At 43.1% G+C, this 21,590-nt stretch overlaps 1 protein-coding gene across 1 annotated transcript in view; it reads left to right on the plus strand.

Moving 5' to 3' along the window:
- Window positions 1-21,590, plus strand: part of THSD7B (thrombospondin type 1 domain containing 7B) — a 1,583,569-nt gene that overhangs the window by 126,211 nt on the left and 1,435,768 nt on the right. The window lies entirely within an intron of this gene.

Here is a 21,590-nt window from a genome sequence, read left to right on the forward strand (position 1 = left end):
CAAGATAAACTTGCACGGAATCACTCATTCATTTTCTCAATACTCTGTGGGTGTTACCATTACATCGATGTATTTAGTCAACAGATTATTTATGAGTGCCAATGCGTGCGACGCACTTTTCCCGACACTGGGAATAAAGCAGTGAACCAGAGGATAAGGCCCCCACGCGGAGGAAACAGAAAGCGGACTGGCAGAAATGAAATGCCAGGGTTGGCTCCGGATTCAAAGCCGGGCTTGCACTGAGATCTTCTGCCCGCTCGGAGAGGGGTTGCGCTCTAAGTTTACGAGTTTGTATATTTAAGAAAAAGCAGGTTGAAACTGGTCTTGCATAGAACCCGTTCATGATAACTGCTCGCTTTCCAGCCGCAGTGGCTACTGGGGCACCCAAGTTTCTTTTAATTCTACATAATGTAATGTTATGATTAATTTTATCTAGTCATTATTGTGTCTTCTGACACCACGTCCAGCGTCTTCCACAACTCAGTGTGGAGGACAAGCGTCCTCAGGGATAAAGAATTAGGTCGAAGAACTGGGCGGGGTGGAGTGGGGGTGGGGCGGGGCGTTTAAAAGAGTCCACGACTGGCTAGAGTTTGCAGTGGGCGCCGAGACACTGTTTTCTATCCTCGAGCTGCTTCCCGCCGGCGCGGAGCCTGGGTGGGGCAGGGGAACGATTGAGGGGCGGGGCCGACAACTAGTGCGACTGCTGGCAGGGTGACAGCACCAGTGACAGCGGGGGACGGAGATGTGAGCGTTAGCCGGCACCGAGCACCGGAGGAAGGTCCTAAAAAGAGGACTTGGGGGCGCCTGGGTGGCGCAGTCGGTTAAGCGTCCGACTTCAGCCAGGTCACGATCTCGCGGTCCGTGAGTTCGAGCCCCGCTTCGGGCTCTGGGCTGATGGCTCAGAGCCTGGAGCCTGTTTCCGATTCTGTGTCTCCCTCTCTCTCTGCCCCTCCCCCGTTTATGCTCTGTCTCTCTCTGTCCCAAAAATAAATAAACGTTGAAAAAAAAAAATTTAAAGAGGACTTGCCCAGACTGGACCCTAAACACCAACCCCCTTTACTTCAGATAAAACATTTCAGTCTGGAGGTGTTTCAGAGATAGTCTGGTGTCTGGGAACCTTTTCTCTACAGAGCATAATTTTCCTCTTTTGTCTGCACCCTTTCCCTAATGTTTATTGGTGAAGGTACTCATCTACTGAAAACTGATGTTGGGGTCAGGAAGTGGGACTCTCAGAAACTTCCAATTTAAGACACAATAATGACTAGATAAAATTAATCATAATATTACATTATGTAGAATTAAAAGAAACGTTTAAAAGCACTTTTATTTTGTCATTGACTAAAACTTGGGATCCTAGCCCATGTACCATAGGATGCCATTTTGAAGGACCAGAATTTTAGACAGGTTCCATGACTTGCTTTTCACGAAGCTCAGTAGTGAGCGGCTCAGTACATTTTGACCCAGAATGTCAGCTGCATTGTACCTCAAAACTCTTCTCTTCATAATGGCTGAAACCTAAGAGGTGGAATCTTCCAAACCCACCCAAAAAGGGGACAGAGGATAAGTCCAGAGTAAAACGATTTGCACAATAAATTTTGGTTGATTGCAGACAAAAGAAAGCTCTTCCTTTATCTGTGGACTCCTTTAGATCCTTTTAGGTATATCTGCCAAAAGGAAGCAGTTAATTAAGAAAACAATGAGATGCTATTCACTGACTGTCAAATTAGGCAAATTTTTTTCTTTCCAAAGATAATCTTTGGATATTAGGATATTAGGATAAGACCAGGTGTGTCTCCCGAGTGGCTGGTGGGAATGTGGATTGGACATCCTTTCTGGAGAGCACTTTGTCTGCAGTCAGCAGGAACCTTAGAATACTAATTCCACCCATAGAATCTTATCCTGAGGAAATAGAATTTTGCCACAAGGGGATTCATGGAAGCATTATTTCTAACAGGAAAATGTCTGAACAGCCCTAAATGTCCACCGTTAGTGGAGCAGTTGAGAAATTATCCATATGTGGAATTCCATATGGCCACTGCCAGTGATGTTTGTGAAGAGGAATCTTTAGTGACATAGGAAAATGCTTATAAAACATTAGGTGCAAAAAGTAGGACTCAAAATTATCTATATAGTGTAGTCTCAGTTATGTTAAAATGTGTACTAGAAAAAGATCAGAAGGAAAACCAAAATGTTTATAGGAGTTTTCCCTGGGTGAGGAATTATATTTGATTTTTTACTTTCTTCCTCGCATTTTTCTGTGCTTTCCAAATTTTCTGTAATCAGCCTGAAACATTTTCATATTCAGAAAAAAAGTCAACGTGAAAAAAATAAACAGAATGCCTCCCTTCTCATACCTTTCCGCTTCTTAAAGTGTTCACTAGATAGGATGACTTTTTCCTTAATAGTCCTCCTTTCCTCTAAGGAATGGTCTCTTCTTATTTTCCCCTGAGCCAAACCTACCTAAACTACTTTTTCAACTACTCTACGATGTTCTTAAAAAGAAAACAGAACAAGGGCACCTGGGTGGCTCAGTTGGTTAAGTGGCCGACCGGCAGGTCATGCTCTCATGGTTCGTGAGTTCAAGCCCCACATTGGGCTCTGTGCTGACAGCTCAGAGCCTGGAGCCTGCTTCAGATTCTGTGTCTCCCTCTCTCTCTGCCCCTGCCATGCTCACACTGTGTCTCAAAAAGTTAATGAACGTTAAAAAAAAAAAAAAAAAAAAAAAGAAAACAGAACAAAAAGCTCAAACATTTGTTGAGTGCTTGTGATGTGCACCTGACCTCATATAATCAATCCCCTTGACCACTCTGCAAGGAATGTGCCACCTCTATTCTGCCAGTAATGAAACTGACTTCCAGACAGGGCAAGGAACTTGGCGGAGATCACACAGTGAGGATCTGCACTCAGTCTGTCTGGCTCCAAAGCCCAGGCTCTCTTCAGTACATCACAATGTCTTCTTTCTCTGATGGCTGCTATTCACCCTCTGAAAGCTCCCTCCTCTGAAAGGTCATTTGGTATCTACTTAGGTACTGCTTTGAGTGGCATCTCTTGTGATGTTATTCAATTTTTAAATGAGTGTATGTCTTTTCTCTTCTTCCTTAAATTTTCTGGGTTCCTTAAAGTGAATGCTCAGATATCCTCTATGCAGCTAGCCCACTGATGAACAAATAATGGGCTCCCTAATCGTTTACTGAAGCTGTATTTAATGAATTAATGACTTTCCTGTGTGGCTCTGGCAACAGAGCTAGGCTTAGGGTCTGTCTGGGCTTTGGCAGGATCCCCAAGTTCTCAATCTGGCTTTAGCCCAGGGAATAACTAGCTTTGGCTATGGTTTGGAGGGGATGCTTACAAATCCAGTGTCACAGTGGCAAGTGTTCTGCCACCTCCTGTTGCTCGTTCTGCAGCTGGTTGATTTGTGTGTGAGTGTGTTTGCATGTGTGTGTATGACAGAAGGCTGTACTCTGTCCCCAGATAGGTTCAAAGCCAGTCAGACAGAAAACTTAGGAACAGACCTCTTCCTGACGGTGGGTGGTAGGAGGCAACAGCGTTAAAGATCTTCTGAATGCACCAGGTACCCGCCCCCCCCCCCCACACACACCCTCATCCTGTCCCCTCACTGACTTATCCCTTGTCTGTTAAAAGAAAAATTGCTACTTTAGCTTCTGAAAGAGAAAAAACACAAACTTCATTGACGGCAGTAGGGAATACTCAAAGGGACAAAGTTAATGTTTCCCAAGATAAAAAAAAAAAAAAAAAAGGAAGCTATTTCCCAAGGGGCATATAATTCTACCAGAGGATTACAAATCTCAGAGACAATGCTATCAAATGTCAACTATTTCCAAGCTGGTGTTAGGTGGAAGAAATGGTCCCCCACCCCACTGCACCCAGTCCCCTCCTCCTTTCTCAAGGCCTTATGTCTCTACACCTACAAGTGAGAAATGATTTTGGGAAATAAACCAAATTTAGGAAAATTATTACTGATTTTCTGGGTACCATTTTTATCTTAAGTCTAAGCCATATCTTGAATTTCTAAAAGGTCTGATTTCCCTAAAATGAGATTATTAGTCATTTCCATTGAAGCTTTGTAGCAGTCAAGACGAGTCAACAAAATTTCCTGTACAAAGAGAAAAGCTCCACTGGTAAACAAATACAATTTAGCGTCACCCTGGTAAGTCATTTTAACAAAGCAGCCACTTAATTAACAATGCAATGATCATTGCTTAACTAACTCCACTGCCAGAGAATGCATCGCTCTCAAAGTCTGCTGTGCTCATGTGGCAGGTTCAGTGTGGCTTTGTGGATCTGCAGAACAACAGACTCAGTGCTGTTGCCTCAAAAATTATGGTGTCAAGCTGGGAAAGAGGGCACGACTTTAGGAAATAATTGAGTGAGCAAACTCTGTTCTCCATGGAAAAGGCTTGTCATTGTTTTCCTTAAACTAGTAATTTACTGGCGGTGACCTCAGGCAGCTCTATAGCAAGAGGAAGTGCCTAGAGAGCCCTGTGGACAGTCTGCTCTCTAAAGAGAGCTGTGCATCCCATGGCAGAGTCAGGGTATGGCCAGAAATGCAGTGATTTGATCACGCATACAGATGGGCTTTGCGATCTTGCTGAGATCATTCTACCAAGAGTTTTATATTAGCAGAATAACAGGGTGGGAATTGTGTGTGTGTGTGTGTGTGTGTGTGTGTGTGTGTAGGGGATCCATGCAATGCTTGTGCAAGAGCAACTTTCTAAATCCAGAGCCACGATTAGCCTTTGGAGCTACTTGTAGGCATAAGGCACAAGTGACAAACCCAAAAAACCTGAAGATACTGTAAATAAAATGAGGCCATAGGGTGTGGTGGGGACTGTGGAGAACTGGAGAGGCATGCCCTGTCCAAAAGGGGTAGCCACCACCCTTGATTGCCCTATATAGGAATTTGGGCCATATCTTCCAATTTTCATGTGAAGTCTCTTGACTTTAAGATGTTGATTCAAGGGGCTCCTGGGTGGCTCAGTTGGTTAAATGTCTGATTTTGGCTCAGGTCATGATCTTGCATTTCAAGAGTTGGAGTCCTGCAATGCGCTCTCTGCTGTCAGTGCAAAGCCTGCTTCAGATCCTCTGTCTCCCTCTCTCTCTCTGCCCCTCCCCAACTTGTTTCTTTCTCTCTGTCTCCTTCTCTCTCAAAAATAAATAAACATTAAATAAATAAATAAATAAATACATCTTGATTAAAAACAAACAAATAAAAACTCTATGAGATTGCCGTTTACACTGGCCTAAGGTGTTGATACTAGGAATCAAAAGAAAGATTGGGGGTGTGGGGGACTTGGATGGAAGAGATACATAAAAGGCAGCAATGGAAACAGACTGGCTGCAGAATTCTTTTAGGATGGTACTGTACCATAATTTGTCCATCACTCAGAGGTTGAAATGTATCACTTTGGATTTCCTGCGTTGGTCCCTTGGCTCCCAACTGCACTCAGGTTAATATTTGGGACCCTGAAGACAACTAACTCAGCCCCATTATGGCTCTATTACATTCTCTCAACCTTTTCCCCAGCCTCAGACTCTCAGCCTTCTCAGTTACCTCAATGCAAGAGCCGCAGGCTGTTATTTCTTTTAGTTTTGTAAGACAACATCTTTCAAGAGGAGCATTCCTTTCTCTTCTCTTTAAACAGGAGGGCTGATAGTAGAGAGAAGGATAGCTCGCTGAATAGAACAGCTTTAGTGGTTCAGATCATGGGACTTTGAGCTGGCTCATATAGGTGCTTGAGTGCTGACTCTACATGTGTCTTCCAGCTCCACATTCAGGGACATCACATTGGTAGCTGGGCAGTATATCTCTACTATGTTTCTTTAGCTGTAATATCCAGGTAATAATAACATCTCACTTTTGGGATTGTTGATTGGATTAAATATGATAATGCATGTAAACTCTGTAGCACAGTGTGAGACTTATTGTAGTGCTCAATAAACATTGCCTGTTATTAATATAGGCTCATATCTCAACTGCTAAAAAGTCTTCCTTGCAGTGGAGGGCTCTGATTAACCAGGCAAATGGATTTCTCCCCCATTACCCACAGAAGTGAGGTAAAGGGAAATGGAGCTTTAAATAAAGTGTGAAATATTCTAATTGTGGGGCAGAAGACATATGTGATGGGGGAAGGAAAGAGAAGTAATTAAGTTTCTCATACATGCCTTGAAAGCTCTCTTCTGTAGTTATGAGGACTCAGATTCAAGGTTGGAAGGGACCTTTGAACCCATTTGGTCTCCATTCCAAGGAGCTCCTTCTGCAACCATATGGGATGCTCCCACCTCTTAACACTCCCAGGGATGAGCAGCCCATTCCTCAGAAAGGGAGCTTATCCATGGCTGAGTGAACCTGAGCACTACACACCCCTTTTCTCCAGGCACCTGCCTCCCCTATTTTCTATCCTTTGGGTCTAATTTAACTAGAGCTTGGCTGGATGAGATGCCATGAGAGGAAGCCAAAGACAGCTGCAGCAAAAACCATCCCCAGGCTAAAGCAAAACCTGCCCTTTTAGAGACATGTGTTTCTGCAGCCACAAGGATGAGCCCAATGAGAGCCCTCTTTGTTCCATTAGCAAATTTGAGAGGGGAATTGGACCAGGTTAGAGTTTCTTTTCATAGAGGAAATTATCTCCAAACATGGAAGATTTGGGGATTAAATGACTCAAAAGATTTAGTGCTAGACTTTTTAAGGCCTCCTGAGACTTTTGGATGTACTTGCCTGGAAAGAAAATGTGAGGAGGCAGCAGCTTTGGAAGCAGGCTAATAAAGAGCGAGATTAACCCCATCTTTGCTTGGCATTACATTAGGGGAAACCAGGTTAAAATGAATCCCTAAAAAATTGTCTGAAGATTCATTCCTAAATGGGATTCTTTTTAGCAGGTGCTGAGGAGTACCTGGAGAAAACATTGCTTTATTATCCAGTTGCCCTCCAACTCTTTCCAATCAAAAACATACAACATTTCCTGGAATCGGGGATGGCTTTGTGTTGGAGCAGTTTCTTTTCAAACAGAGGAAATGAATCCATTTTCAGAGTCATTTAAATATACGAAGGTGGTGTGTTTCAGGTTTTCTTCTTTGTTTTTCTACTCCTTTATTCCTGTGATTAACAAATTGTGGGATTATCCTCTGGGATACAATTGTTTACTTGGGTCCAATTTGCTGAGTGCTGCCTGCCATTGCCCTTCTTGACTTTGAAAGTTAAGATGGGGCAGCCCCTCAGAGGGAGTAAGTATTCAATAGCTCACGTCTGCCCCTGTTGTCCCTTTACGGTTTGGAAACTGGCTCATGTGCTGATATTTTATTGCGTGTTTGGGGGCAGAAGGTAATGACCTCCACAGCAGTATTTTGAACCACATGGAGCAACTTGGATGAATCCTTTCCACAAGCAGGTCCCCATTTGCAAGTCCAGATTGCTAAAAACTTTATCTTTGATGGTAGATGGGAGGGCATCCAGCTCCATCTTCAAGCTTCTCCCCAAATTGATTTAAATTAAGCTTCTCAAGACTGAATAGGATTTGTTCTCTGCCAAGTAAATTTTCACTTCGGGGTTAGGGTCCTGGCAGCCGGTTATTTTTTTGAGAGGGATTTTTCTGTCTTTCATGCCACTCCATATGGTGCATGCTCAGGTTTTTATCATAAATTGGCCATTTGGCACCCAGGGGTTCCTGGGTGGCTCAGTCTATTGAGTGTCCGACTCTTGGTTTTGGCTTGGGTCATGATCTTGCAATTTGTGGGATGGAGCCCTCTGTTGGGCTCTGCACTGATAGAATAGAGCCCACTTGGGATTCTCTCTCTCCCTTTCTCTTTGCGTGCTCTCTCTCTGTCTCTCAAAATAAAGAAATAAACACTTAAAAATAAATTATTAAAGAACAACCCTCTGCCCTTCAACTAAAGCCCTTCCCCCAACTTCTCTCTCTTTTTCACACCCACACCAACACACGCACCCATGCAGCCAGCTACACACACACACACACGCGCGCGCGCACACATACACACACATCCTCATAACCAACCATCCCACAAACCCAAGTTCTCTAGTGTTTCTGGATTCTTTGATGTCCCAGCAACCTCTGTTCTCTGTCATATGTCTTGCTCTGTGCCCTGCAGCCTCAGTTCTAGTAAGGAGAAGGCCCACTCCAGCATTGCCATGAATTTCTTTTTAGGCTTCTATTTAAGAGTTTGTGTGTGGAGGGTCAGCAGACTGGCCTAGAAACTGAGAAGACCTCCCTGGTTCCTGGTAGGCAAAGGCCTCCTCTGCCCTTTTATGCTAAACATAAACATTTAATTGGCCCTCATTTCTGTAGGTTCCATGAGAAATCTCTGGCCTCTTCCTCGAAGGTATGAATATACACAAGATATTTCTTCTGTCCATTCTCCACCAGCCAAGAGTTTTGTTGAACTTTACTTATTTTCTGTCATTTGTATTGTGAAAACAAACTTGTTATCCAAATCTGAAAAAAATACATAATTAGGTATATTTTTTCAAACTGTACACAGGTTTTTTTTTCCTTGAAAATCATTGCTTTACCCCCACCTTGAGTCACAGAGAACCACTTAGAATGCTTGGGTCTTCTGACCTGTCGTCTGCAGTCTCTGGTCCCTTACCTTGTGTCCCCTGTGAATAGAATGAGCTGTTTTGAATAAATGCTACAGAAGAAACAGCTGAAAATGGGGGCTTGTGAGGCCTCCACAAGAATCAGAAACCGGCAAAAATAAACCAATAGAAAATCAGAGTTTCTCCCCCCACAACTGCTGTCCCACTTTGTTGTAAGTATAAACAGTTCTCCTCTTTTCTCCTGAGTGCAAGGGAAGTGGGTTTTATTATGTAGCTCTCCCTTCTCTGTGTTGCCAGGGGCAGATGTGTATATATGAATGTCTGTTTCATCACTGGCAAGAGGCAGTGTTGTGGGTCCCATAATCTCCCTAGGCCTGAGTCTTCTTCTAGAACTTCCATAGAAGCTGAGGCAGCCACGGAATGCCTGGTGTGCCTTTTGGGTGATGGATATCTCCACCTCCCCAGAGAGGAATCTGGAGAGTCCTTTGGGTGTTGCTACCCTGGTCTCCCCCACCACCCCTGAGACCTGGCTTCTAGAGATGAAGATTGTGAAGAGCAAGAAGAATTCTACCCAGAAAACCATATGTGCAAAGACATGGAGGCTGTGTCCTGGAAACTGTAGTAGAAGGTCTTCCCTGAGTGTGACTTGGCATTAAGGCCAAGGGAGTGAATGTGAGTGAATACCAAATGAGGTGACCGGGTAAGTTGAGGAGCTTTGCACACTCTAAAGTGCCAGACACCTATGAAGGAATTCTATTAACTATCTTTCAGGATTGCAAACTAATCTATAGGACAGCTTTGTAAACAGGAGTAATATTAATTAAAAGTTAACTATTGTAGAGATAAGATGTTTTGAGTAAATCTAGATGAAGTGTAAGACAAAGGTGAATTTCTATTCATAAATCACAGGAACTGGGGTTTGACCTGAAGACCCCAGCCCTGCTGTGAGAGGTGGAGAGATAAGGAAATGTTGGAATCTGCCACTGGGATCAAATCAAGGTTGATGTAAGTCCACTCATGGTGCAGGCAAATGTTCTTCGTTCTTCTCCCCTGCAAATCTGGAACACACAATCTCTCCACTACCCAGGATCTGTTCCATTGCATTTTATTTTTTTCCATTTCTCTTTAGGACCTGCCTTCTCCTTTAGTGAATTCTCTTCCAGTTCTTCCTGCCCCCTTCTGAGCACCTTCTCTTTTACTTCTGAGACCTTTTCATTCCCTTCCTCTCTCCCTAACCACCCCAACCCCCTTCCTTCCTCCTGTAAACTATTTTGAATGCCTGCAATGTGCAGAGCTCTGCCAGGCACTGGAATAGATGAATAACATATAGTCCTTAGTCTCAAGACACAAGTGCAGCACGGGAGATGATTATAGGAACATAGATAACTATAATACAAGCTAGAGCAGGATGGATCATGTAAGCAGAGTAGAAACAAGGTGCAGCAGGAAAGGAGGAGATCTTTCACACAGGCAGATGTATATGAAGAATGAGTAGGATTTTGATGTGGTGAGAACTGGGCCAGAAGGAGAACATTCTGAGCGAAATAAGAAAGCACAGATAAAAGGTTGGAGCCAACAACAGGGATCAGCCAGTTTGATTGGAATATAGTTGAAGTTCTGTCTGGGAAGGTACGTTGAAGCTAGAACAGAGATGTTTTATAGGCAAGGCTAGGTCTCAACTGCATTCTGTAAAATAGCAGGAAATCTGTGAAGATTCTGAGTTGGAATATAATATGGTCAAAGCTATGCTTTAGAATAACTAATATTAGGTAGAGTGTAGAAAGGGTTGGAAGGAGGAAGCTGAGCTGGAGGGAACGGACAGAAACCTATGTGGGTAGCTCGGGCAGGGGATTGTAAAGGTCTGAGCTAGCTGGGGGAGTAGTGGGAGGCTGATAAATAGAAGAGATCTTGGAACTAGCATCTGGTGCTCACTGACATGGCTTGAGGAAAAAGGAGGAGGTCAGGTGACTGGAATTTCAGTTAGGATATGATGAAGAGGTCAAGGGGAGAAGCTATTTGGGAGGGGAGGTGATGCTGTTTAGAGAAAGTCTGAAGGCTCTCCTTTTATTTTTCAAAGTCTGGGTGTTGATTTCTTACCAATACCCACGTCTAGCTTGTGGGCTTTTGTGCAACACAGGGAAGCCAATGATATCCTGTTACTGATGTCATTGGGGTGACTTCATCTATTTGCACCTCTTCAAAAGATAACCATCAGAGGCAGCCAAACTTGGCAGACAAAAAAAATAAGGGTAGATTTCAAGGTCCTCCCCTTATGCTTCTCAGTTCTCTGCCTGGGTATGATCTGGAGTGGATTTTCTGGGGTAGGATACTATGTCAGATCAAAGCAAATTGATATGCGGTTTGTTAAATACCAGTTAGAGGTGGCTACTGTGCTAAGAAGTATAGGAGAAGAGGCAGAAGGAAAGGATGCAGCTGTCTGACGAGACTTAACAGTTCACATACAGATGTCTGTAACTTTTATGGTCACAGATGAGTTCTACAGAAAACAAAGAGCCGATGGCACCCACCCTCCTTGCAACTGCAGAATCAGACTCACTGTGCCCAGTGTTGGGGCAGAGGAGTTCAGAGGAAAGAGCCATTTCAAGCCAATGTGCCTGGGGAAAAGCTTTGCAGAAGGGATGGAACCTTACAGGGAGTCCACAATGCCAGTATGCATTCACCTCCTGGTGGGGCACATAGTTGGAATGTCCTACCCAAGGCACCTACAGTTAAAATCATTTCAGGGATCCTTAGCTACAAACATAAACTTTAGCAGGACATTGAAAATAATTTTCTCTAGCAGTGACTGGGTGGCTTAGTCAGTTAAAAGTCTGACTTTGGCTCAGGTCATGATTTCACAGTTCGTGGTGTTCGTGCCCTGCGTTAGGCTCTGTGCTGACAGCTTGGAGCCTGGAGCCTGCTTTAGATTCTGTGTCTCCCTCTCTCTCAGCCCCACCCCCCCCCAAATGAATAAACATTAAGAATAAACATTCTTTTTTAAAAAAAAAAAAGAAAATAACTTGCTCTATATTTGTGCCTTCATTTGTGAATTGTGCCACAGTCATTTTTGAGGAAAATAGGCAACCTTTTGCTTCTAGTCCTTTACTTCATTGCAATAGTTGCTTTGCCAAGTGTTCTGGTCTACTTTTGGGTGTCCAACTTTGGTTCTCAGAGTGTGGCTGACAGCTATAGGAAGAATTTATTCTTAGATTCATCTTTTCCTTCCTTTTTGACCTTAGATCACATTTCTGGCCCCTTGATTACTCACTGGTGGCTCATTTCAAACACTGCTATTCCAGAATTGAATTCTTTGAGTGATATTTACTGTGCAGGAGCAAGTGAGTGCAGATGGATGGGCCACTGGACTTTGATCCTGACAGTGTGGCACATGCTGCTTCCCACCCTTTGGGCAGTGGACCCCCAGGGAAGTTATTGTGAAGTGTATACATAGTCTCAAGTCCCAAATTTTACTTTAGACTGAATAAACAATGCACTACAACTTTTCAGGTGCATATGGATGCTTTGTGATTAATAAAATACCAAATTTATTTGAAAGTGTCTTGAATTTATACTTTTGTTAGTTTGTGTCTGTGTGTGTGTGTGTGTGTGCGTGTGTGTGTGTGTGTGTGTTGATGAATGTTCTTCGTTAACAGACCCTAACAGCATGACCAGCTTTCGTATGGTGATTCATGAAACTTTGTGGTTGTTAAAAGTGATCTTGTTTGGTAGAAGAAAGGCAGCCCTGGAACAAGCGTAGTTTTTGTCTGATGCCCAAAGCCTACCCATACCGGAGCTACCAGAGAGAGAGATGGGGAGATAACCAATATGGAATGGGACAGAAGGAACATTTCTCTGTACACCACTTACTACTCAGCTTGTAGGAGGGAGCTACCAATAAGAAGGTTGTTATTTGGAAGACAGCTTCTAAGTCCTCTAAACCTACCTCCCACCCTGGGAAGGAATCCCTTATAGGACCTTCTGGAAAGGTTCCAGAACCTTATATAAACATCTAGCCCAGTCCTCCCCTCCCCCATCCCCCTGCACAACAGGGAACTTACTATTAGGCAAAGTTCAGATCCCTGGACCTCAACCTTGGGGTTTCTGATGGGGTAGGATTGAGGTGGGCCTTTTGACATTTGTATTTTTAAAAAATGGTCCAGATGATTCTGATATCAGCCAGAATTGAGACACGAGGCTGCCACGAAAGGACAAAAATACTCCAGTATAATGGTTTTTGTTTGTTAAGTGCTCACTAATGCATGAACAGCGTCATGGTGAGGCCCCTGCGGGCTTTATGTTTACACCCCTTTTCTTACTTCTCACACCCACCCTGGTAGATAGATCCCTATTTAAAAAAAAAACAAACAAAAAAAAAACGAATGAATTAAGGCCCGGGGAAGTGAAACCAACATGCAGGCTGAGGAGTGACAGTTGGAACCCCAATGTACAAATGAAACCAGGGAACACTGGGTGTGACGAGCTCTTGAGGAGGGACAAACACTTGTGATCTTGAACCCACAACTGAGATTGGCAAACATAAAATAGATACTGGCTTATTAGTAGGAGACTGATGGAGCTGAAATCAGGGGAGGGGAAGTGCTCTACAAGAAGCTTCTGACGCACCCAATTCCTTTGTGTATCCAGTCTACCTTTGGCACAGGAGCAGAATCAGTTTACAGCTTGGATTCTGGAGCTAAGAGACCTGGGTTCACTAACCGAGGGGCTTTGGCAAGTTACCTGATGTTTTTAGGGTCTTAGTTTCCTCATCAAAATAGAAATAATGCAAAGTGGTACCTACCTCTTGCCATGAGTTTAGCCATCAACATCAACATTTATGGCACACCTGCTCTGTGCCAGTCCTATGCTGAGGATACCACTCTTTAAGAGCTAATAGAAGCCCATGTGAAGGATTCAGGGAAAGGAGGAGGACAAGGGCATCAGAAGCTCACATCATTCTTTATGCAAAGGAGAGTAAGGCCAGGGAAGCTAGATGTTTGCGTGCTCTCTCCTGCACTACCTAGTAGATGGATGCCTCACTGGGTTCCCCCAGAGGCTGGTGGTGAGCAGGAAGAGGGTAGCCATTATTTCTTATGTCTGCTGCAGTGTATGACAAAGGGTTGCTTCCAGTGCAGTGGTGCACCTCCCGCATTGCCTGCCTGGTCCCTGAGGAGTGGACTTCTCATTAGGAGAGACTCTTCTTTTGGTCACAGGGATCCCAAAGATCACTGGGATTTGGGTTGTTTCAGATGCCCCATAGCAGTTTAAGTCCACTCCCAAATGGGCCCAGAGAAAGGGATGGCTCCTACAGTGAGGACAATCACATGATATATCCTCATCTATATGGGGCTTTGCTGCCTTGTGTGCAATGCCATCTCCGCCCATGGGACTACCGAGGTCTCTAAACCTATCCTCTTCCCCTAACCTCTGGGGAGTAGCAGAACAATCATAAGCCTGTTCAGGATTCTTATTTAGAAAAAAGTCATACCTTTCTACTAAGTCTGCTCCAGGTTGGAGTTGAATGCCGCCAGAAACAGTCCAGGATTGCCTTGCGGCTAGACATTCCTAAGAGTATGCCCCCTCTCTCTTCCAGCCTCTCATTTTCTTGGCTATTCCTCCACGATAATGTCTTATGATAATGGTATGAGGTGACATTAGATGGCTGCTATGTTTTACTTCAATGTAACACCTTCTGCCTTGAACGTGGGGGAGGGGCATATTTTATAGCCCCAATTCTATTGATCTTTTGATTCTGTTCCTCCTTCACACCCCTTTCTCAGACAAATCATTTTGCTCCTTGATTTTGATAATCCTGTGGATGAGCTTTAACATAGCAGAAACTGAGCACTCGCTGCTGTTGATAATTATAGTTCTTTTTCTCGGAACTCCTTTCTTTTTTGTAAATGCCTACCAGGTGCCCCCAAGTGAAAGATGATACTTGTTTGTTTGGTAAAGTCATCCAGATAAGAAGAGTCAGAACCAACAGCTCCCCCAAGAAAAGTAGTTTCCTTGGTCACTGAGTCACCACATTAAATGTTCACCTTGGCTTACTGGTGAAATGAGTCAATGGTCCTTTTAGAATTCCCTTTGCACAGTATTTCAAAGAAATCTGTGATTGAGATTGCAATTCATTTTTTCTTCACTGCAGCTGACTATTTTGCATTTTCCCAAGGTGGAACTCAGCCTCTTTTCCGGTGTTGAGAAGAGTCTTCAATGTTGAGAAGGAGTGAAAAAAGCCCAGCTATCAAAGGGAAATCCCAAAGATTTCTTTGCAAGTGTAGGAAAATGTTTCTCAAAATCAGATTCTAAAACTGAGTGAGTGATTTGCTGTGTGCAGCTTTCTTGTGGTTTGGAGTTTTAAATTCGTATTTATTTATTTACTTACTTATTTGAATTGTTTTTAACGTGTATTTATTTTAGAGAGAGAGAGAGAGAGGAAACACAAGCAGGGGAGGGGCAGAGAGGGAGACACAGTCCGAAGTAGGTTCCAGGCTCTGAGCTGTCAGCAGAGAGCCTGACGTGGGTCTTGAGCTCACAAACCATGAGATCATGACCTGAGCTGAAGTATGACACTTAACCAACTGAGCCACCCAGGCACCCCTAAATTCTCTTCTTTTTAAAGGGTGATACATCTTCCTTCTGTTTGTCATCATCTTATTTGTAGCCCCAGCCTCCCAGAGTCTGGCCTCACTGGTCTACTCAGTAGCATCTTCCTGATCCTCTTCATCACAGGTGACTTCCATCCATGGGAATGGACCTTTCACTGGCACAGATTGTGGTGGTTTTTCTATGGAGAAGGGGTGTTATCCACCTCTTTCTGGGCCACCTTCTGCATTGATACAAATCCTTCCAATCTTAGAGCTCATCTTCAATCCCACTTGCTGGCTAAAATGTTCCCAATGGACATGCAGCTCCTTCCGTCCCCAGACATTAGTGAGCACCAACTATGTTCCAGGCACTACACATGGGAATACAGCTGTGCACAAAAGGCTGGCCAGGAACCTGTCCTCATAGAGCTTATAGGGACCTAGACAAGTGCACAGGTCCTTACAGTCCAACCTAAACTAAATCCAGGAAGGCTTCCCAAAAGAGATGAGCTCAAAACTAAGATAAAACAAGTAACTTAACCAGGTGAAGGACATAAAGGGGGAAGAGTGTTTCATTTTTCATTACACTCATACTTACAGCATCTTCTTATACCCTGTATGCCTAATGTGTACCTGTTGTTGCTTTCAAAATATTGTGGCTTCTTGAGGACAAGAGTCTTCGGTACTTTCCCACTCATCCTTCTCCGGGCTTAGTGCAGTGCTAAATACTTTGCAAGGAAGGATAGTAGCATGTATTCTGCCTACTCTGTGCCCATCAGGTTGTGTGCAAGTGGTTGTTTAAGTTGCCATGTCATTGAAAGAAATTGGAGGTAGTATGACTAGGGCAGTAATACCCACAGCCTGGAAATCAGGTTGCTGAATGGTTGTGTGACTTTGGTGAATCTCTAAACTTCTTCCAGTCCTTGATTTCTTTATCTGTGGAATGAAGGAATTCCACTCCAGTGTCTCCCGGCTCTGTAATTCGCTTTCTCCTGTGGCCGCACGGGGCCATCTGTTTGTCATTGAACCGGTAGAAAGATAACTGCAAAAAGCGGTTCAGGGGTTAAGTCAGGAAACCCAACATGGAAATGAAACCACAGCCCAAATGCTCAAGCTCTAGGCCAGTTGGAGATCAAGGAAGGGATGTCCCTAAGAAATGACCCCAGCGTGAGCCCCAGCACCTCTATCCTGTTCTCTGTGTCCGGTGCCAGGCATGCACGACGCAAGCTGCCAGCTAGGGAGGAACAGTGCTCGCTGGGGCTTTGTTCTGAGGGGCCAGTGGAGCTTTCACTCCACAGCATCAACACCTGCGGTCTTGTAACCTAGGCTACAGAAATAGCAAGTGGGTGCGCAGAAGGCAAGTTGATGAGATAGACAGTGCTGGGTACTGACGCTCCCAGCAGAGCTCAATACTGAAAACACCTCGTTCAGGACATCATGTACCAATTCAAGGGTGGCCCCCCCTTTTCTCTCTCAAATTTTTCAAAACAGGAAGAAAGTTTTGTTGAACTGCAGACACCAATAACCTCCGTCCTTCTAGAGAGATCTTTTTGGAAGCCATCCAAGAAAGCTACCTTCGCTGAGGGATGCTAATCACTTTTCTTTCTTTCTTTCTTCTTCTTCTTCTTCTTCTTCTTCTTCTTTTTTTTTTTTTTTTTTTTTTTTTTCACTCTGAGCTTCTGGTAGCATTTTGGAAGGTTGGCACAAGGCCATCTGAAACCACAGTGGGGTGTTAGGTAATCATGTTCTCATTAAAATGCTGTTCTGTGGTTTAATTTTCAACGGTTTCTTTACAGCTTGGAAACACACATAGTATATTTTTGGGGCAAAGAGAGACTGTTACACAGGCAAAAAGGCGGGAAGATCGGCTGCCCATAAGACACTTCCTTGTGTGTTTCCAGAAAAACAAAAAACAGCTGTTTTCATTCTAAAGAAGGCAAATTGAGTGGAGGGTAGCATTCATGGGCTTCCTAGAAATTGGTGATACGTAATTGACCTGGGAACAAATGCCTCCAAAATATCGCAAGACTGTCTAGGTTGAAAGTATCAACTAGTGTCTATCCATGACCATCTGTCCACTTAGTCATTGAGTTGAACACTTTTATTGAATGTCTACCAAATGCCAGGCACTGGACTAAGCCCTACGGAAAGAGAGATAGAAGCCAATGCTCACAAGAAAATTGCCACCATTTGAGGTAGTGGAGGAAGTGGGCAATGCAGCATGGGGTAAGTGGGCCCTGTTTCTCCTCGTCTTCACCTCTGAGGAATTCCTACTTGGGGGCCTTTGAATTTTATCAGTGAAGACAGCAAAAACTAAAGCCCAAGGTTATCATTTCCTTTTTAAAAGAGAGGATGTGAAGCCTCCAAGTGTTCCCATAAGATAGTCTTCTAGAACTGCCCCTGACTTCTTCCTACTTCATTCCAGACAACCCGTTCCCACCTGACCAGCTCTGAGTCTGTGACCGTGACAGGTCCTTGACTTGGCCGCTCCTGCTTTGCTGTTTGTACATTCCCAGTAGTAGGATCTTGGCTTCCTTCCTAGTTCTTCAATTAGGCTTTCAGCTCCCCTGAGGCTTCACAGAAACCAGACTGGACCCTGTCCTATACTTTCAGAGGGATGTATAGAAAAGTACCCAGAAATGCTGTCCAGTATGATGAAGATGGCCCAGGTAAAAGGAACTGAATAAATTCAGCAGCAGACAAATTTGTACCTAGGACTAATTTGAGTATTTCAAATCAGATGAGCATTACCAATCAGACCTAGTTTAGTAATAGGTGTAATTCTACCTGTTCCAGAAATGGGTGAAAAAGAAATCCATTTTTGGATTTTTTTTCCCTCCATTGTCTTTTCTCTTTCCTCTCATTCTGCCCGCACTCATTGAGCTGTTTCTCTTTTTCTCTTTTGTTTGACGTTGTCATTATATGCATATTAATGGAGAAATTTGCATAGTTATTTTTGGCCTTTGTTTTGGGGGATTCTGGTTTTCACAAAGCACCTATAATAGGTTGAAATTTAGAAGTGCCTGGTTTTTCCTCTCTCAACCCTTAAATACTTGACTGAAATGAGACATCCTTGCAGACATCTTTAAAAACATTTTTAAATCAATGTGAAGTCTTTGGATTTAATTAAAAACCCTCTCACTGGTGAACGTTTTTGAGGCAAGTCAAATTTGCTGACACTTCACTGGAGGTTGGTATATAAACCAAAAGGTGAATGTGGAGTGAAGTGGACTGATTTAATGCTAGTTTCTGAAAACACTGACATTAAAGCAGGTAAAAATCAGTGTGGTTTTCTTCATGGGGGGTTTCGCTTTGACTTTCAATATTGAATCTGAGGGTTTGATGAACCCAGAAACGCAAAGTGAAACTTGGGAGTGTGAGTGCGTTTCAAGCCAAACAGACTTCTATGAATGGAAGCTGAGTCCCAGTTAGTTTCTTATCACCATTTGTTAGATGTCACGCTCTACTCTTCATAAAAAATATAGTCTCTTGTCTTTGAGGAATTACATTTAAAAATAAGATATATGTCAATCAGCCATATGGCAAGGCATTTTCTAGTTCTTCTCCTCAAAGTTCCACATTCATACGGATTACTTTACATAGGCCAGAAGTACCATCCTTGGAGAGTGGATTGAAAGGCCTTTCTGACCCTCTCCTCCCTGTCTTCTGGAAGGTTGGAGGAAAGGGAGTAGTAAAAGGGGAGAACTCTGCCTAACTTTGATTGTTATCCTGTCTGGGCAAGGTCCTTCCCTCCCCATCAGCCCCCTTCCCTAGCCCCTTCCGCCTCCTTTGGCTGTGGCAGCTCTGGAAAGTAATGGAAGGGCCAGAGAATATGGAAGGGAAGCCTTGGACCACAGAAAATGCATTTTTCTGTCTTCCCACTTTTGACTTGTTGGGCTGAAGTAAATCAATAAAGTAGCATAATGAAATCCTAACCAGCATATTGCTCTTTAGTATACATTCGACACCTTCAATGCTGAATTCACTCAGACTCCTGAAAGTAAAAAGTAGAAAAGGTACAGAAGAACCTTTTGTTTTCATAATAGTTTAAATGGATTTAGTGTTCAAAGTGACTGTCTGGGTGTTTGCCTGTGCAAAACGCTTGGGTCCTAAAATCCCATGAGTCAGGGTATCTGAATTGGAAAGGCGCTCTTTCCCCACACTTCCCCCTGCCAATTGCTTGCTTACAGTTGTTCAAGGTTAGCTGAGGATGGATCAAAATCAGTGATCGAATAGCAAGGTGCTATTGTATGGCTCTATGAGAGAGTTTACACAAGCTCAGAATTTCAGACGTGATTGACAGAGGAGTCTGTGAATCAAGTCTCTTGTTCTGTTTTACAGTCACAAAGAACTCTTTCCCTTTGAAACCCAAGAAGGCCCCCTTCTCTGGACCTGTGGAGGAAATTAGGCAGCAAATAACCATGAATTTTCAAAAAAAAAATCCATTAAAACTTTAATTGATGCAGCATTTATGAAGCAGTTAGGAATTTTAGGATGGCTTTCTTAACCTACCTCTCGAATGCAGCTACCTATAAAAAATGCTAATACTAATAGGTATTCATCTTCTCTAAATCATGTAATCTGACCTTAGTTATTATTTAAACTTTACATAAATTGATTTTTATCTAATTAGATAATATTAAGAGAAAACTGACTCAATGATCAAAGGCTCTGTCTCTCTCTCTCTTTTCCTGATAATAATTCAGATCAGAATCCTACATAGAGATTAGTGACTCTTTGGCACAAAGATTTTGTGTTTGGCTTTCAGAAATGGTTGTGCAAATATTCGGTCTGAAAGCCGTCTTAATGACCGAAGATGGAAGAGTTGACAATCCGGGAAAGGCCAGGTGGACCTGAGCTGGGATGAGTGGTTTCTTGGCAGGGAGCCCATTCTCATGATGAAAGCTGGGAAAATTTCCTTAGCGAGAGTAATCCAATGATATGAAAGGATTAGGCAGGTTTACATTTAGCAAACTGTAAACTATGAATCTGAATGGCGCACCTCTTCTCCACACAGGCAGCTGCTTTGCTTGTAAAATAGAGCAACCAAAATTAAATGAGAGAAGAAAATAAAGAGAGAGGGTGGGCAGAAGCGTGTTTCAAAATGATACTGCACACATAGCAACCAAGTTTGCCAGCAGTAATTCCTAATCAGTGCTAACAGAAGAGTTATCTCAGCAAAGAGAACAACAGCTCCCTAACACCACCCCAGAGACAGGTGGAAACTTCTACCACCTCAAACCTGCACAGACTTCAAGTTCACCTTCCATCCTCTGCTCCTATTGGTCTAGACACCTAATTATTTCACCTTGGAATACTTAGCTATTAGTGACACTAATTAAAACCTGCCTTGCCCTTAGATATATTATGAAGCTGTTTGTAAAATGCTGTGAAGGCGAATTGTTCCAAGAGCTATCAATTCTGGTAAAGGCCATGTCAGCTTCAGTTATGTGCTCATAAATGTAAATCCAACCCAGTCGATAATCTCTAGGGATGGTCTGAATTGCACAGCTGGCTGTTTAGAAAATGTGTGTGGAGAAACATGAAAAGATTACTGAAAATGCCTACGTGAGGTTAGATAATAAATGGAACTCTATGGGCAGAGGGAAGGCAAAACAAAGAAGATATTATTGGACATCACATATGTACTGTATTGTACAAAGGAGTGATTTAGGCTGGGTTAGCAAAGTATTGGGGAGGAGGTTATTAAAATAAGAAGTCAGCACAAAGCATAGTAAGGTTGATGAAACAAGTTCTGGGCAGTGCCTGCTCCAGGTCATTTTCCTTGTTTCTTTTGCTGGCTGCCCTCCTGTCATTACCCCTGGCAGAACTGGGGAAATGCAGGTATAAGATGACTCCTCCTGCCACCATGTTGTTGGGTCTATGGACTTTCATCTTAGGACTCCTTCTCCAGAATGGTATTTCACATGATATAAATATAACATTTATTCAGCCCTTCAAGTAGATGGCAAAACCAACTCACTAGTATGCATGGCTTTCTCATATGATGGATGCATAAGTACATGATGGATAAATGGATGGATGGATGGATGGATGGATAAGTAAAAGCATCATTCATTTAGTTATTCAGCAAATATTTAGTAAGTATGTGCTTCGTGCCTGACATTTTTCTAGGTGAAGGGGATACAGAGGTGGAAAGACAAGGTCTCTGTACTCAGTGAGCTTATATTTTAATCAGGAAGACATGTAACAAACAAGTAGACAATTGTACATGATGATGACAGTGAAGATAATAAAGAAGGGTAAAATTTGCAGCATCATGGATGGACCTAGAGGGTATCATGCTAAGTGAAATAAGACAGAGAAAGACAAATACCATATGATTTCACTTATATGTGGAATCTAAAAAAACCAAAACAAATGAATAAGCAAATAAAAAGCATAATCAGGTCTGTAGGTAAAGAGAACAAACT

This window comes from Leopardus geoffroyi, chromosome C1 (assembly GCF_018350155.1).
Source record: "Leopardus geoffroyi isolate Oge1 chromosome C1, O.geoffroyi_Oge1_pat1.0, whole genome shotgun sequence".
NCBI classification, from domain to species: domain Eukaryota; kingdom Metazoa; phylum Chordata; class Mammalia; order Carnivora; family Felidae; genus Leopardus; species Leopardus geoffroyi.